At 43.9% G+C, this 17022-nt stretch overlaps 1 protein-coding gene across 1 annotated transcript in view; it reads right to left on the reverse strand.

Annotated features, from left to right (window-relative positions):
• LOC123765384 (uncharacterized) overlaps positions 1–17022 on the reverse strand; it is a 473535-nt gene that overhangs the window by 169423 nt on the left and 287090 nt on the right. The window lies entirely within an intron of this gene.

Consider the following 17022-nt stretch of genomic DNA (forward strand, 5'->3'; position numbering starts at 1 on the left):
CCCCCCCCCCCTCCTGTTCCCTAGTATCCCCTCCCTCTCAGAAACCCCTCCTTCCTTTCCCCCCCCCCCTAATCCCCCCTTCCCACCTCCCCCTTCCCCTGAGCTGCGACATTCACCTTTACCCTATGTGTCAATGTATGTATACGTTCGCTGACTCGTCCGTCTCTCTGTAGTCCATTCGTGTTGATATGTTTCCATTTTTTGTCCAACCGGAGACTCCAACAGCTGTCACTCCCTCGTTCACTTGCCACCAGCCCTCTCGTTACGCTTCCGGTACCCACCACACTCAACCTAGGCCAAACAATCGTATATCAAATAATAAAAACAAACAAACACATGTTTACGTTTTGGTGGGGAACAGAGGAGTGTCCGCGGTTGTGTTGATAACAGTAGAGTGGAGCCGGGGGTTCGTAGCCAGAGCTGGCTACAGTAGTAGAGGGGATTGAAGGGAGGGTTGTAGCCAGATTTGGTAACAGTAAATTGAAGGAGAAGGTTTGTAGCCAGAGCTGGCTACAGTAGTAGAAAGGATTGAAGGGAGGGTTGTAGCCAGATTTGGTAACAGTAAATTGAAGGAGAAGGTTTGTAGCCAGAGTTGGTAACACCATGACGCGAAAAAAATCATTAAAAAACAAGCCGGTGTAGTCATTGTGTGTGTGTGTGTGTGTGTGTGTGTGTGTGTGTGTGTGTGTGTGTGTGTGTGTGTGTGTGTGTGTGACCTGCCTGAGGGATGGAGGGTGGGGCGGTGTGTGGTTATTGCTTGCTTGTGTGTGTTTGGGGGGTGGGTGGGGGTGGGGGGGACTGGGTGGAAGTTCTATTCGCATCGTTTTCTGCGGCGGTTGAGCTTTATCTCCCGGGTCCGATCTTTTAATCATCGTTAGCGTATTACGCTAAACTTCCTTTGCTTTCTCGTATCTAAAATTTGAAACCATACATGGAGTTAATATCCTCCTCCTGTAAACCATACATGGAGTTAATATCCTCCTCCTGTAAACCATACATGGGGTTAGTATCCTCCTCCTGTAAACCATGCATGGGGTTAATATCCTCCTCCTGTAAACCATACATGGAGTTAATATCCTCCTCCTGTAAACCATACATGGGGTTAGTATCCTCCTGTAAACCATGCATGGGGTTAATATCCTCCTGTAAACCATACATGGAGTTAATGTCCTCCTCCTGTAAACCATACATGGAGTTAATATCCTCCTCCTGTAAACCATACATGGAGTTAATATCCTCCTCCTGTAAACCATACATGGAGTTAATATCCTCCTCCTGTAAACCATACATGGAGTTAATATCCTCCTCCTGTAAACCATACATGGAGTTAATATCCTCCTCCTGTAAACCATACATGGGGTTAGTATCCTCCTCATGTAAACCATGCATGGGGTTAATATCCTCCTGTAAACCATACATGGAGTTAATGTCCTCCTCCTGTAAACCATACATGGAGTTAATATCCTCCTCCTGTAAACCATACATGGAGTTAATATCCTCCTCCTTTAAACTATACATGGGGTTAGTATCCTGTAAACCATACATGGAGTTAATGTCCTCCTCCTGTAAACCATACATGGAGTTAATGTCCTCCTCCTGTAAACCATACATGGGGTTAATATCCTCCTCCTGTAAACCATACATGGGGTTAGTATCCTCCTCCTGTAAACCATACATGGGGTTAGTATCCTCCTCCTGTAAACCATACATGGAGTTAATATCCTCCTCCTGTAAACCATACATGGGGTTAGTATCCTCCTGTAAACCATACATGGAGTTAATAGCCTCCTCCTGTAAACCATACATGGGGTTAGTATCCTCCTGTAAACCATACATGGAGTTAATATCCTCCTCCTGTAAACCATACATGGAGTTAATATCCTCCTCCTGTAAACCATACATGGGGTTAGTATCCTCCTCCTGTAAACCATACATGGGGTTAGTATCCTCCTGTAAACCATACATGGAGTTAACATGACTTGTCAGACTGAGTTTGTTGAACTCTGTTCTCTCAGGTGTTGGTTTACCTCTAGTCTCTTCCCTCTTGTTGGGACCTCTTCTCTTTCATTGGGACCTTGGGACCTCTCTTTTTCAATGGGACCATGGGACCTCTTCTCTTTCACTGGGACCTTGGGACCTCTTGTCTCACTGGGATCTTGGAACGTCTCTCTCTCTCTCTCTCTCTCTCTCTCTCTCTCTCTCTCTCTCTCTCTCTCTCTCTCTCTCTCTCTCTCTCTCTCTCTCTCTCTCTCTCTCTCTTTCGCTTGTGACTGTTGCTCTAGATCAGTTCTGAACACCTCTTTGAATTTCAATGTTCACTTGTTCGCAGACTTCTTGTCGTCCTCAAGTCTGCTCCAGTCGAAACACCTGGTCGTCTGCGGACAACTTCTAGTGAGGTTGTGCCCTTGCTTGGCTTGCTATGTCATGTTCATAAAGACATTTTTGTCCTCATATGATTGTAAAACATAATTTTTCTGGCTCTTGTCCATTTCTCTTTTCTATTCTGCCCATCATGCTCCATATTTTTGTCTCTGTTTTTTTTTTGCTTTTTACTCGAGCTCGGGTTCCAGGAAGCGTTAAGTGAACCTTGAGCTGTCTCTGGGTTTCTTCTCATTCTGATTTTTGACTGAGGAGAATCTGTCTGTAATGCATTTCTGAGTGGCATCATACCTCATGTTATGTGCTTTTTTTCTCTTTGAGCTCAATGTGGAATTTTACACTAATTATGAACTATTATTTTCATCTGATTCCTCGTCTACATACTTGAAGCGTCACTAAATAGTCCCACATTCTTCCCCCGGCCTCATACTTGCAGTTTCATTAGATATTGGACCATCAAAGCACAGTGGTCTCTGGTCCGTGGAAGAAGAGTTTAAACCACTCTTCAGTGTCTTAAGCTGTTAAGAATGTCTGGTTGGCCGAGACTGGAGGCCAAAGGCCTGGGGCTAGCCACATTAATCTTTATATGATTAATAATTTTACCAGGGGCCAGATTCACGAAGCTGTTACGCAAGTACTTACTGACGTGTACATCTTTTCTCAATCATAGGCGGCTTTGTTTACAATTATTAAACTGTTAATAAGCTCGGAAGCACCAGGAGGCTGTTTATAACAATAACAACAGTTGATTGGGAAGTTTTCATGCTTGTAAACTGTTTAATAAATGTAACCAAAGCCGTCAAAGATTGAGGAAAGATGTACACGTTCGTAAGTACTTGCGTAACTGCTTCGTGAATCTGGCCCCAGGTCAGTCATAGGGAAGGGAGGGAGGGAGGGAAAATGGGAGGGAGAGAGACAGAGAGATGGACAGACAGGCGAACAGAGACCCGGGTACTGCTGGGCACACAGTCTAGTTTACATTTATTAAGAGAGAATATCTGTTTGACTGTCCAAGGTTGAAGGCCAGACACCTGGGTGGTCAACCTCACCCAACTTTACAGGGTGAAAGTTCTTGGGTATAGGAAGAACATAGGCTGGTCGAGGTAGCCAGTATTCGAGAGGCAACGGCGCGCCATTGTCGCTTACCGACCCAAACGACTCTTTTGGGCACTGCTCGCTAGCTATGCTATGCTAAATATTTAAAAAATGTAAATTTCAAAACCATTTTTTCTGATAGTAATATGAAAATTTATTCACTGATCTTGGGAAAACTAAGATATCTTAATACATCTAGTCATACACTGCCTATAGGAGCATAAAATACATCTAGTCATACACTGCCTATAGGAGCATAAACCAGATACTCCTTCCACAGCTTCTAAGACTTCATCAAAACCAATGGTAAGTTATTAAGTTTTTAAATGTTTCAGGGAAGGGAGAGGAAATGAAATGGATGTGACTGGTGGAGATCTATTTTCTATTATATTATTTAAGCGCGTTATACATTGATATCAGGAAAATATTTTATGCATGATACTCTTCAAGATATTACTAGTGCTCCATCGGCTGGAATATTGTTGCACAATAACAGCACAGTTGAAATCTGTATTCAGTAGAGTGCCCAGGCGAGAGAGATACATAATAACCTACACCTGGAAATTATTAGAGGGACTGGTTCCAAATCAGCACACAAAAATAACATCACCTGAAAACAAGAGGCATGGCAGGATGTGCAGAATAGTCGCGTTCAAAATCAGCGGTGCAGAAGCCATGCTGTGAGAGAAGTTCATCAACATCAAAGCCCCCAAGACTTTTTAACATGCTCCCACTACTAATAAGGGCATAACTGATTGACTTCTCAGTGTTCAAAAAAGAACTGAACAGCTTGAAAGGATACCTGAGCAATCAGGCTGTGAGCAGCCACATGCAACAGTCTGGTTGACCAGATCGCCCACCAGGAGGCCTGGTCAGACACCAGGCGGCGGGGCCGTTGACCCTCAGAACAGTCACCAGGGAACCACAAGGTATGGCCGTAAAGAGCAAAAACTCATCATTTTAAACTGAGCCTCTACAATCTTAAAGGTCCCGCCCCTTTCCAAAGGTCCCGCCCCTTTCCAAAGGTCCCGCCCCTTTCCAAAGGTCCCGCCCCTTTCCAAAGGTCCCGCCCCTTTCCAAAGGTCCCGCCCCTTTCCAAATGGCAACTGGAAATTATTATATTTATTTATATTTCACACCGCTAAGCTCCTCCCTCCTGCCAACCACTGCACAACAATGGGAACTGTTATATTATTTTATAAGAGAGAGAGAGAGAGAGAGAGAGAGAGAGAGAGAGAGAGAGAGAGAGAGAGAGAGACAGAGAGAGAGAGAGACAGACACACAGACAGACAGACAAACCAAGATAGGCTTGCAGAGAGACTGGGTCGACCAAGGCGAAAAGAGAGACAGACAGGAAGATACTGTAGAAAAACACAGACAACAACATCACACTGAGACGGATAAACAGAGACATACAGACAGACAGAATAAAGATAGGGAGAGAAGTAAGGAGGTGGAGAGGGGGGGGGGATGTTTGAAGAGAGTGAAGGAGAGAAGGGGGATACAGGTGGAGAAGGAAGAAGAGATGAGGAAAGATGAGACAGGTGAAGATTTGGAGTGGACGACAGAAGGAGGAAGAGAGAGAGAGAGGTGGGGAAGAGAGACCTAGGTACCCCAATAGTATGCTATAAGTGAATAATCGTTCCAAAATGACCGCTTAGTCGTCTGCTTGATAGTCCTTTGACACATTACACCATTTATTTCTGCTGTATCTACTAGTTCTGTTCTTCATGGCAATTCCAGGAAGAACAGTCTCTCATCTCTCTCACACAGTCTCTCTGTGTGAGTCTCTCATCTCCCAGTTTAATTCACCATAAATACAGTCTACGAGTTATGGGTTTTGGTTAAGTTCTCTTTGCAGACCTTCCTCTCTCTGCTGCTGGTGTAGACTGAATTGTAATTTTCACATTCCTGCCGGGTGTGATATCTCTGGTGTGTTGATGCTGTTTTGTGTTCCACCTGGTGTTGCTGGTGTGTGGTGTTGCTGGTGTGTGGTGTTGCTGGTGTGTGGTGTGTTGCTGGTGTGTGGTGTGTTGCTGGTGTGTGGTGTGTTGCTGGTGTGTGGTGTGTTGCTGGTGTGTGGTGTGTTGCTGGTGTGGTGTGTTGCTGGTGTGGTGTGTTGCTGGTGTGTGGTGTTGCTGGTGTGTGGTGTTGCTGGTGTGTGGTGTGTTGCTGGTGTGTGGTGTGTTGCTGGTGTGTGGTGTGTTGCTGGTGTGTGTGGTGTTGCTGGTGTGTGTGGTGTTGCTGGTGTGTGTGTTGTTGCTGGTGTGTGTGTTGTTGCTGGTGTGTGTGGTGTTGCTGGTGTGTGTGGTGTTGCTGGTGTGTGTGGTGTTGCTGGTGTGTGTGGTGTTGCTGGTGTGTGTGGTGTTGCTGGTGTGTGTGGTGTTGCTGGTGTGTGTGGTGTTGCTGGTGTGTGTGGTGTTGCTGGTGTGTGTGTTGTTGCTGGTGTGTGTGGTGTTGCTGGTGTGTGTGGTGTTGCTGGTGTGTGTGGTGTTGCTGGTGTGTGTGGTGTTGCTGGTGTGTGTGGTGTTGCTGGTGTGTGTGGTGTTGCTGGTGTGTGGTGTGTTGCTGGTGTGTGGTGTGTTGCTGGTGTGTGGTGTGTTGCTGGTGTGTGTGGTGTTGCTGGTGTGTGTGGTGTTGCTGGTGTGTGTGGTGTTGCTGGTGTGTGTGGTGTTGCTGGTGTGTGTGGTGTGTTGCTGGTGTGTGGTGTGTTGCTGGTGTGTGGTGTGTTGCTGGTGTGTGGTGTGTTGCTGGTGTGTGGTGTGTTGCTGGTGTGTGTGTTGTTGCTGGTGTGTGTGGTGTTGCTGGTGTGTGTGGTGTTGCTGGTGTGTGTGGTGTTGCTGGTGTGTGTGGTGTTGCTGGTGTGATTGTATTTCTTCTGGAAATACAATATTAGTTTCGGTTCTGAATTTTCGACTTCAATGCTGTGGTAGTTCTTGTGTGTGTGTACTCACCTAGTTGTGCTTGCGGGGGTTAAGATCTGGCTCTTTGGTCCCGCCTCTCAACTGTCAATCAACAGGTGAACAGATTCCTGAGCCTACTGGGCTCTATCATATCTACACTTGAAGCTGTGTATGGAGTCAGCCTCCACCACATCACTTCCTAATGCATTCCATTTGTTTACTACTCTGACACTGAAAAAAATCTTTCTAACGTCTCTTTGGCTCATTTGGGCACTCAATTTCCCTCACACTAAATTGTGTGTGTGTGTATATATTATATATTTCTCCCTAAAACACACACACACACATCCCCTAGAAGCAGCCCCTAGCAGGTCTAACTCTCAGGTACCTGTTTACTGCTAGGTTAACAGGTGCATGAAGTGAGAGAAACTCTGCCCATGTGTGTGTGCGCGCGCATGTTTGTGCAAATAACAAAACAAAATAACACTAATTTCATCTATCCTGTTGACAGTGTCCAACTACCGCCTCTGCCTTCCCCCCCTCCCCCCCCCCCCCATTCCCCCACACACACAGTTCTCCGTACACACAATAGACCGTAAACTTCCCCCTACGGCCCGTCACGTACCAGCCAACGCCCACGTACACGTACACGCCACCCAGACCGTGCATTCTGCGAGGAACTGTCTGTTGACCAAGAGCGATAAACTTAACCCTTTTTTAAACCATCACAAGACCAGTACCTCTAACTGCCCCTCAATGACGTATAATTAGCCATAAACACCAATAAACTAGTGAAGCTACAACCACATTTAGGAAATAGAGAAAAGAAGAGACGGATAGAAAAGGAGGGGAGACAGAGAACGGGGATATCTTACTTTGTCACCTAAATCCGCCTGTATCAGCGTCATCACGAACGCTGGCAGGATTCCCTTTACAAGAACGTCAACAAACGAGACAAGGATATCCAGGCTGCGCTCAGGCGCCTTATGAGGAAAGTGGCGTCCACAATGGTGGTCTCAGAGCACAATTATTCTTTTCTTTAACATTAGCATTGTTATAGTCATCTCAATGGTGATTAGAACGCGTTCTGAAAAACAGGGTGGTGAAAAAAATAGGGCATTCTGCGTTCAGATCTGAGGTATTGAGGGTGGGGGGGGTGAGAGAGAAGGGGCTTAGCAAACATAATTTATGCAGACTTTAACTAACCAAGGGAGAGAGCGGAACAAATCCTATTTTATGCAGGTGTTTTGGACTTGAAGCATAAGTGTATGGTCTAGTTACTGTTCAGACTGGAGAGAGAGAGAGAGAGAGAGAGAGAGAGAGAGAGAGAGAGAGAAAGAGAGAGAGAGAGAGAGAGAGAGAGAGAGAGAGAGAGAGAGAGAGAGAGAGAGAGAGAGAGAGAGAGAGAGAGAGGGAGACGGTGAGAGTTGGGAGGAAGAGGGGGAATGGAGCAGTTGTGAATGGGACTGGTTCACCCAGAAACAGTTAGCCACTTGACTCACCTTGGTTAATCTGATATATAGATATAAATATATATAATAAAGTTTTTCTTAGGCGGGAGGTGGTTACCTAGCAGTGCTTCCCCGACAGTACTCACCTATTTGTGCTTGCGGAGGTTGAGCTCTGGCTCTTTGGTCCCGCCTCTCAACCGTCAATCAACTGGTGTACAGGTTCCTGAGCCTACTGGGCTCTATCATATCTACACTTGAAACTGTGCATGGAGTCAGCCTCCACCACATCACTTCCTAATGCATTCCATTTGTCAACCACTCTGACACTAAAAAAGTTCTTTCTAATATCTCTGTGGCTCATTTGGGCACTCAGTTTCCACCTGTGTCCCCTAGTGCGTGTGCCCCTTGTGTTAAATAGCCCGTCTTTATCTACCCTATCAATTCCTCTGAGAATCTTGTACGTGGTGATCATATCCCCCCCCTAACTCTTATGTCTTCTAGCGACGGGACTTCGTCGCTAGAAGTGTGTGTGTGTGTTATTTATTTCTCTTTAAAACAAACACACACACACACATACATCAACCCCCGCAAGCACAAATAGGTGAGCACATATCCCGTGGAAGCAGCCACGAGGGAGTGGGATCCTGGGCCAGGATTCACCACACATTTAAGTGAATGTCATTTAAGTGACCATTTACGAAACGTGTACATCTTTCCTCGATGATGGTGGCTTAGTCTTTACTTATTAAAGTTGACTTCTTAGTTTAGGAGTGCGGCAACACTGCGAGGTCGGTCTCGTGCCAGGGTTGTTATTCTTATTGTTCGTATAGAGCTTCAGAGCTCGTAAACTGTTTACTATAACCACACTAAGCCGCCATGATTCAGGAGAGATGTACAGGTTTCGTAAGTGGTCACTTAAGTGCTTCATAAATCCCTGCCCCCCCCCCACCCTGTATGCCCTCCCCCGCCCCCCTACTGGTCATGCTGCAAGTTGTACTTCTTCTTTTGTTCTGTAGCGTTCTGGGTTGTATAAATGTGTGTACTCACCTAGTTGTGCTTGCAGGGTCGAGCAGCTGCTCTTAAGACCCCCGCCTGTCGACTATCATAAGTACAATTACAGGAATTTTTGTTCACTCGTTTTCTTATATTTATATGCGTGTGGCATTGTCTTCACCAGCTCCCTTTCTTTAATCCGTCTCACTTCTTCACTCTTAGACTGAAAACGATGTTTCTGACACCCCAGCCGTGACTCACCTGTGTTCTGCTGTTCCGTAAGTTGAACATGGCTTCTATATATATGCTTTGTCAGTCCCACTCTCACCTACTTGTGCTTGCGGGGGTTGAGCTCTGGCTCTTTGGTCCCGCCTCTCAACTGTCAATCAACTGAGTGTACGGGGTTCCTGAGCCTACTGGGCTCTATCATATCTACATTTGAAACTGAGTATGGAGTCAGCCTCCACCACATCACTTCCCTAATGCATTCCATTTCTTAACCACTCTGACACTAAAAAAGTTCTTTCTAATATCTCTGTGGTTGGGCCCTCAATTTCCACCTGTGTCCCCTAGTCCGTGTGCCCCTTGTGTTAAATAGCATGTCATTATCTACCCTATCAATTCTTTTGAGAATCTTGTATGTGGTGATCATGTCCCCCCTAAGTCTTCTGTCTTCTAGCGACGTGAGATTCAACTCCCGTAGTCTCTCTCCTGTGTGTGTGTGTGTGTGTGTGTGTGTGTGTGTGTGTGTGTGTGTGTGTGTGTGTGTGTGTAATTACAGAAGTGTAGTTACAGGATGATAGCTACGCTCGTGGTGTCCCGTCTTCCCAGTACTCTTTGTCGTATATCGTTTTGAATCTACTGACGGTTTTGGCCTCCACCACCTTCTCACTTAGCTTGTTCCAACCGTCTACCACTTTGTTTGCAAAAGGAAACTTTCTAATGTGTCTTTGGCACTTTTGTTTCCTTAGCTTGAATCTGTTCAAGCTTCAATCTTAGCGTGTCCGCTTGTTTGTGAAGTTGCTGGTTTCAGGAATTCCTCATTGTCAATTTGGGCGATTCCTGTTAGTATTTTGTAAGTGGTGATCATATCACCTATTTTTTTTCTATTGTCTAAATTTGTCATATGTTAATGCCTCTAGTCTCTCCTCGTAACTCCTGTTTTTCAGTTCTGGAAGCCATTGTGTAGCATGCCGTTGCACCTTTTCCAGTTTATGTGCTTCTTGAGAGTTGGCCACCATACAACTGCTGCATATTCCACTTTTAGTCTCACAAAAGTCATGAACAGTTTCTTTAGTATTTCACCTATCAATATAATTAAAAGCAAGTGTGAAGTTGGAAAGCGACGCATGCGCTCCTCTCACAATGTTCTTTATGTGTTCCTCTGGCGACAGCTTACTATCCTAAACCACCCCCAGGTCTCCTTCTTTATTACAGTTCTGTAATTCTTTTCCACATAATTTATAAGTTGTGTCTGGTCTATTTTCTCTGATTCCACATTCCATAACATGGCATTTATTTACATTGAATTCCATTTGCCACTTGACGCTCTAAGCTCTTATTTTATCTAGATCAATTTGAAGGGCATTACAATCGTCTGGGTCTCCTGTCTTCCCCAGTATCTTAGCATCATCCACAAACATGTTCATATAATTCTGTATTCATTCTGGTAGATGGTTTATGTAGACGATGAACATTACTGGTGCAAGAACTGAACCCTGTGGTACTCCCGCTAGTAACACTCCTCCAGTCAGATACATTGTCTCTGATTACTGCCCTCATTTGTCAGTCAGACAATTTTTCATCCATGTCAGAAATCTCCCTGTCACCCCTCCAGGATGTTCCAGTTTCCAGAACAGCCTTTTGTGTGGGACTGTCAAAAGCCTTTTTAGGTTTAGGTAGACACAGTCAACCCAACCACCTTTTTTTCTGTAGTATCTCTGTAGGTCTATCGTAAAAACTAAGTAGATTTGTTACACAGGATCTTCCTGTTGGAAAACCATACTGCCTGTTCGTTATTATGTCGTTACTCTCAGGTGTTCAACCCATTTGGTTTTAACTGTTGTTTCTAGTGTTTTGACTACCACGCTTGTTAATGATACGGGCCTATAATTTAGTGGCTTCCTCTCGACCACAATTTTTATAGATTGGTACTATGTTTGCCTTTTTTCCATATATCTGCTAAGATTTCTGTGCACAATGATGTCGGGAATACTAATTGGAGTGGAATGCTCAGCTCAGTTGCACATTCTCGCAGCATCCAAGGTGAAACTCCATCAGGTCCAACTGCTTTATTTCTTCCTAACCCCTTGAGTAATTTGTCCACTTCCTCTTGAGATACCTCTATGTATTCTATGGCGTCTTTTGGAATTGGTATTTTGTCTGGTTCTATGAAATTCTCATTTTGTTCAAACATACTTTGGAACTGTTTATTTAACATTTCACACATTTCTTTTTCTTTCTCATTAGTACTGTTTTCCGTTCTCAATCTCTGGATTTTATCCTTTACATGCAGCTTGCTTTTAATGAATTTATAGAAAAGGCCTAGAGCTGTTTTACATTTGTCCGCTATTCCTTTCTCAAAGTTCCTTTCTGCCTCTCTCCTCACTGTTGTGTCCTCACTGTTGTGTAATTGTTTCTTGCCTGCTTGCAGTTCTGGTATGTTTATGGGGTTAGGCGTCTTCCTATATTGGCCCCATTTTCTTGTCATTTCCTCTCTGGCCCCTCACAATTTCTGTTGAACCAATCCTGTTTTCTGGTTCTTGATCTCTGTTTTGGTATGAATGTTTGTGTGCCTTCATCGTATATTTTGTAAAATTTGGCATACATCTTATTTACTTCCTTGTCAAGCAACAAGCCTGTCCAATTAAACTCAGAAAAGTATTTTCTAAGTTCCCCATAGTGCCCTCTCTTGAAATCGAGTTCAAGTTCAATGTTCCCCATTCTCTTCCATATTATATCGCAAAGCACATTAAATTTCCAACCGAACATGATCACTCTTTGCCCAAGGGAGGAAAGTACTGGATGTCAAATATATCCTCTTCTTTCCTGGTGAACATTAGATCCAGTATTGACCGAACATCCCCTTCCCTCATTGATGTGGCTTGCTTGACGTTTTGATACATGAATGTCTCCTGAATTAGGTTTACAAATCTGCCTGTCCTAATGTCCTCCGTTCTTGCTTCGTAGGCCTCCCAGTCTATTGTTTTCAAAGTTGAAGTCTCTCAGTATCAATAATTGTGATTTATCTTAATCTGCTTTTACTATAATCTCTCTCATGACCATTATGAGGCCCTCTTGTTTGTCATCTAGTTCCTCCTTTGTCAATGTGCTGCTGGCTGGTGGGCTGTAAGCATTTATGATTATCGGTTTATTATCCTGATTCCAGACCTGGAATGCCATTTTGCCAACTTTTTGAAAGTTTTCGATTATTAATTCTCTTACCTTCAATCGTTCTTTCACCAGCACAGCCACGCCTCCCCCTTTCTAGTTTTCTTGTCATGTCTCTAAATTGAGTCGCTTCTTTGGAATACAACCTCATTTTCTTGTAGTTTCGTTTTTGTTAGTGCTACAATATCTGGAACTTTAAGCTGAATTATATCTTTTAGCTCCAATATATTTTATCTCCCTCGATCTATGTTGGTATATACAATTTTTAGGAACATGTTCCCTTTCCCTTTTTAATTTACTCTCCCTTCCTCTAATGATTTTGTTGCTTTGTTTTTATGTACCATTTCACTAGCATTCCAGTCCCTTTGTTGAACAATGAAATTTATTTCTTCATTTCTATTCCCATTTAGACGTTTTAATTTACTGAGGTTCATTTTCAGCTTTTCTCTGTCTTCCTTTGAGAAGTAATGTCTTATTGACCAAAGTTTGCCATCCTCATCACACTGCAATTTCCTGGCATTTCTACGCACTTCCATCATTTGTTTCACTCCATTAAACGTCACCCTTAAGGAGCGGTTCTTGTCTTTCTCGTATTTTTTTATCCTAAAATCACTGACATTTTCCTTTGAATTCTTTTCCTAAACCTACAATTTTATCTGTGATTTTCATACCTTCTACTGCTCTCCTCCTCCTCCTACTACTACTAACTACTTGCTCTCTCCAAACTTGATGATATATCCTTTTCTAAACACCTGAAAATTGTTATGGACTTACTTCTATCTAAAGTGTTTTGTAATAATTTGCTGCTGGTAATCCTGTTCTTTCCCAATTGCTTGCCTAATTTCTGCTTCTTGTTAGTGATTTCTGGTTTTGACTTCCAAACACGCACTTCCTTGATAGTCTCTTTCTCTTTTACAACTTGCACATACGTCTCTTATTTCCTCTTTGTCCTTTTCTAGTTCTTTATTAGCCTCCTCTATGTGAGTTGTGAATCAAATTTCTCTTTGCATATCCTTATCTAACTGCGTGAGCCCTCAGGGTTCCTTGGATTTGTTCACCATATGAGTCTATTTTCTTAATGTTTTCTTCAAATTCACCTCTCTTCACTTTCCATGCCTCATTATCTTTGACTGGTTCTTTGATTTGTGCCTCCTGTCTCTTAACCTTATCAGTCATGCTGGTAATTTCCTTAACTTTCTGCAAAACACTTCCTTTCAAATTACAAAAGTCGATCTTGAGATCTTCATTTTCTTGTTCTAATTTAATTACGGTTTCTTCATAATTCTTTACCATGTCCTCAATAATCACTAACCTGCCAAGAAAATCACCTTTCATTATATTTTGTGCTGAAAATCCTTCCAAACATTCATCTGTTGGTGTGTTTTCCTCCCCTGTGGTGGCGGCCATCTTTGTTGTTGACATTCTTCTGTTTTGGTATATCAACTTTTCCAACCCAAATTTTTCACTCACACTAATTTCTCATCTCTTAGTTCTTTTTCAAATTCGCTATACCTCTATGTATTCTGGGACACCACTTACAGCCCTCACCCCTCAGAGAATCAGAGAACACTGTATAAACATCAGATGTCCACGGTTGTTCAACACCCTTCCAGCGAGCATAAGAAATATTGCCGGAACAACCGTGGACATCTTCAAGAGGAAACTAGATTTATTCCTCCAAGGAGTGCCGGACCAACCGGCCTGTGGTGGATATGTGGGCCTGCGGGCCGCTCCAGGCAACAGCCTGGTGGACCAAACTCTCACAAGTCAAGCCTGGCCTCGGGCCGGGCTTGGGGAGTAGAAGAACTCCCAGAACCCCATCAACCAGGTACCAGGTAACCCCTGTTCGCGCGTGTGTGTGCATGTGAGCTTCATGCTCTTGCAGGGAGGAGTTTTAGGTCTTAAGCCACTACCTTTCCAGCTATCAGTTAATGTCCTCGGAGATCTGTATGCGTGTTCCCTAAACATCTTTAGTTAACTCGCCCCATTTATTAAAGACTCTTAAGTTGAAAGAAAGACGCCTCTCGACGTCCCTGTGGCTCATTGTGTCTCCAATTTCAATCGACGCCTCCTCGTTCCACTATTACCCAAGGTGAACATTGCTTCTTTGTCCATTTTCCAGGTTCCTGTTAGTATCTTGTACGTTGCTATCATGTCCCCGCTGCTGCTTCCTGTAGTCCAACATAGTGAGACCCAGTCTTCTGAGTCTTTCATTTCAGTTCATTTTCTTAATCTCTGGACCAGCCTTGTTGCACATTTCCTCACTCTAGTTTTCGAATGTGTTTTGCCAAATGGTTATTCTCTACCGTAGCTGCATACTCGAGGTTGTGTCTCACGTATGTTGTGTAAGGTATTTTGAACGCTTCCTTATCTAGGTTTAAGAAAGTATTCGAATATTTGCCAGTTTTCCATATGATGCAGACCTTGTTGTGCAGAGTTGTAGTTATGTCGACTCCCAGAATCTTTATCCTCAGAGGTGGGTAGTTGTCTACTCAGCATTTACTGCTCCTTAGGCCTATTCTAAGACCATCTCTAAAGTTTATTTAGATCCTCTTCATTCCCTTGTCTGAATTCTCATTAACTTTGTACCGCCAATAAACATGAATTTGAACGAGTCTGTGTCCTCTATCTGATCATTGACTTGAATTAGATCCTAATTCTGACACTTGTAACACCACGCTCGTGATCTGCCTCTTCTCACTGTGACCCTCTGTTTCCTGCCCGAGAGATATTAATTTATCTATCCAAGAACTCTCCCAGTTACTCAGCTTTTCCCTCAAGTTTGTACGAGTCTCCAGTGTGGGACGGTGTCACAGACCTTCTGACAGTTTAGAAAGACATATTCTGCTCATCCTTCCCTTTCCTGTTTTATGACTTGCATCTTGTAATAAAACTCAAGAAGATTTGTCGGTCAAGATTTCCTTCCCTGAACTCAGGTTGATGTTTAGTGACGAAGTCCAAATTCTCTAGATGTTCTGGGATTTTTTTTTACCTGATTGGTATCTCTATTGTCATGCTTCTGAGTGGCTCTGCCTCTTCCCATTCTTGCATGTATGTGACGTAACCAGTATTTCCACCACAATACACAACCACTACTTTCCACAACCACTACTTTCCACAACCACTACTTTCCACAACCACTACTTTCCACAACCACTACTTTCCACAACCACTACTTTCCACAACCACTACTTTCCACAACCACTGCTTTCCACAACCACTACTTTCCACGACCACTACTTTCCACAACCACTACTTTCCACAACCACTACTTTCCACGACCACTACTTTCCACAACCACTACTTTCCACAACCACTACTTTCCACAACCGCTACTTTCCACAACCGCTACTTTCCACAACCACTACTTTCAACAACCACTACTTTCAACAACCACTACTTTCCACAACCACTACTTTCCACGACCAGTACTTTCCACGACCACTACTTTCCACAACCGCTACTTTCCACAACCGCTACTTTCCACAACCACTACTTTCCACAACCACTACTTTCAACAACCACTACTTTCCACAACCACTACTTTCCACAACCACTACTTTCAACAACCACTACTTTCAACAACCACTACTTTCCACAACCACTACTTTCCACCACAATGGGGAAAGGATCTGGATCAGGGACATGCATTTTGACTGCAAAATGGTCTTGATTGCAAGTTGCAACGGTTTAATCCTCCCTGTTGGTTGGTTTGATTGCGTCCTCTCAAGACTGTCCCTGCTGGGCTTCATCCAGGAACCACATTCTGGAACGTCTCCTTCTTTCTGATTACCATCTAGAGATGGTAATCAGGCCCACTGTTCAACTTCATTCAGTGGACGGCAAACTTGTCTGTGAATTTCTTCATGGTGTGAGGAGGAGTAACACCTTATGTACATCCTCCATGTCTTGGTTTTGATCTCTAGTGTCATCTGACACGGATTGTCAGACTATTACTGGTCAGAAACCCTTCTCTCTCTCTCTCTCTCTCTCTCTCTCTCTCTCTCTCTCTCTCTCTCTCTCTCTCTCTCTCTCTCTCTCTCTCTCTCTCTCTCTCTCTCTCTCTCTCTCACACACACATTCTTTTCCAGAAGTGGTAGACGGTTAACACCTTGCAAAGAAGGTGGTGGAGGCCAAAACCGTCAGTAGTTTCAAAGCGTTATACGACAAAGAGTACTGGGAAGACGGGACAACACGAGCGTAGCTCTCATCCTGTAACTACACTTAGGTAATTATACTCACTCTCTCACACACACACACACTCTAGTTTGTTGAGTTTGCACACTCTGACAGTTGAGAGGCGGGACCAAAGAGCCAGAGCTCAACCCCCGCAAGCACAACTAGGTGAGTACAAATAGGTGAGTACACACACACACACACACACACACACACACACACACACACACACACACACACACACACACACACACAGAGTATGTGTGTGTGTGTGTGTGTGTGTGTGTGTGTGTACAATACAACACACACACACACACGCGTCTTAGAGTATGCCGCGCCATCATGGAGCCCCCACCTGAAGAAACACAAAGAAACTGGAGAAGGTTCAGAGGTTTGCGACGAGGCTTGTCCCAGAGTTACGAGGGATGGGATATGAAGAGCGGCTGAAGGAACTGAACCTTACGACACTAGAGAAAAGAAGGGAGAGAGGAGATATGATAGAGACATATAAAATACTCAGGGGAATTGACAAAGTGGAAATAGATGAAATGTTCACACGTAATAATAACAGAACGAGGGGACATGGGTGGAAACTGGAAACTCAGATGAGTCACAGAGATGTTAGGAAGTTTTCT

This window comes from Procambarus clarkii, chromosome 33 (genome assembly GCF_040958095.1).
Source record: "Procambarus clarkii isolate CNS0578487 chromosome 33, FALCON_Pclarkii_2.0, whole genome shotgun sequence".
NCBI classification, from domain to species: domain Eukaryota; kingdom Metazoa; phylum Arthropoda; class Malacostraca; order Decapoda; family Cambaridae; genus Procambarus; species Procambarus clarkii.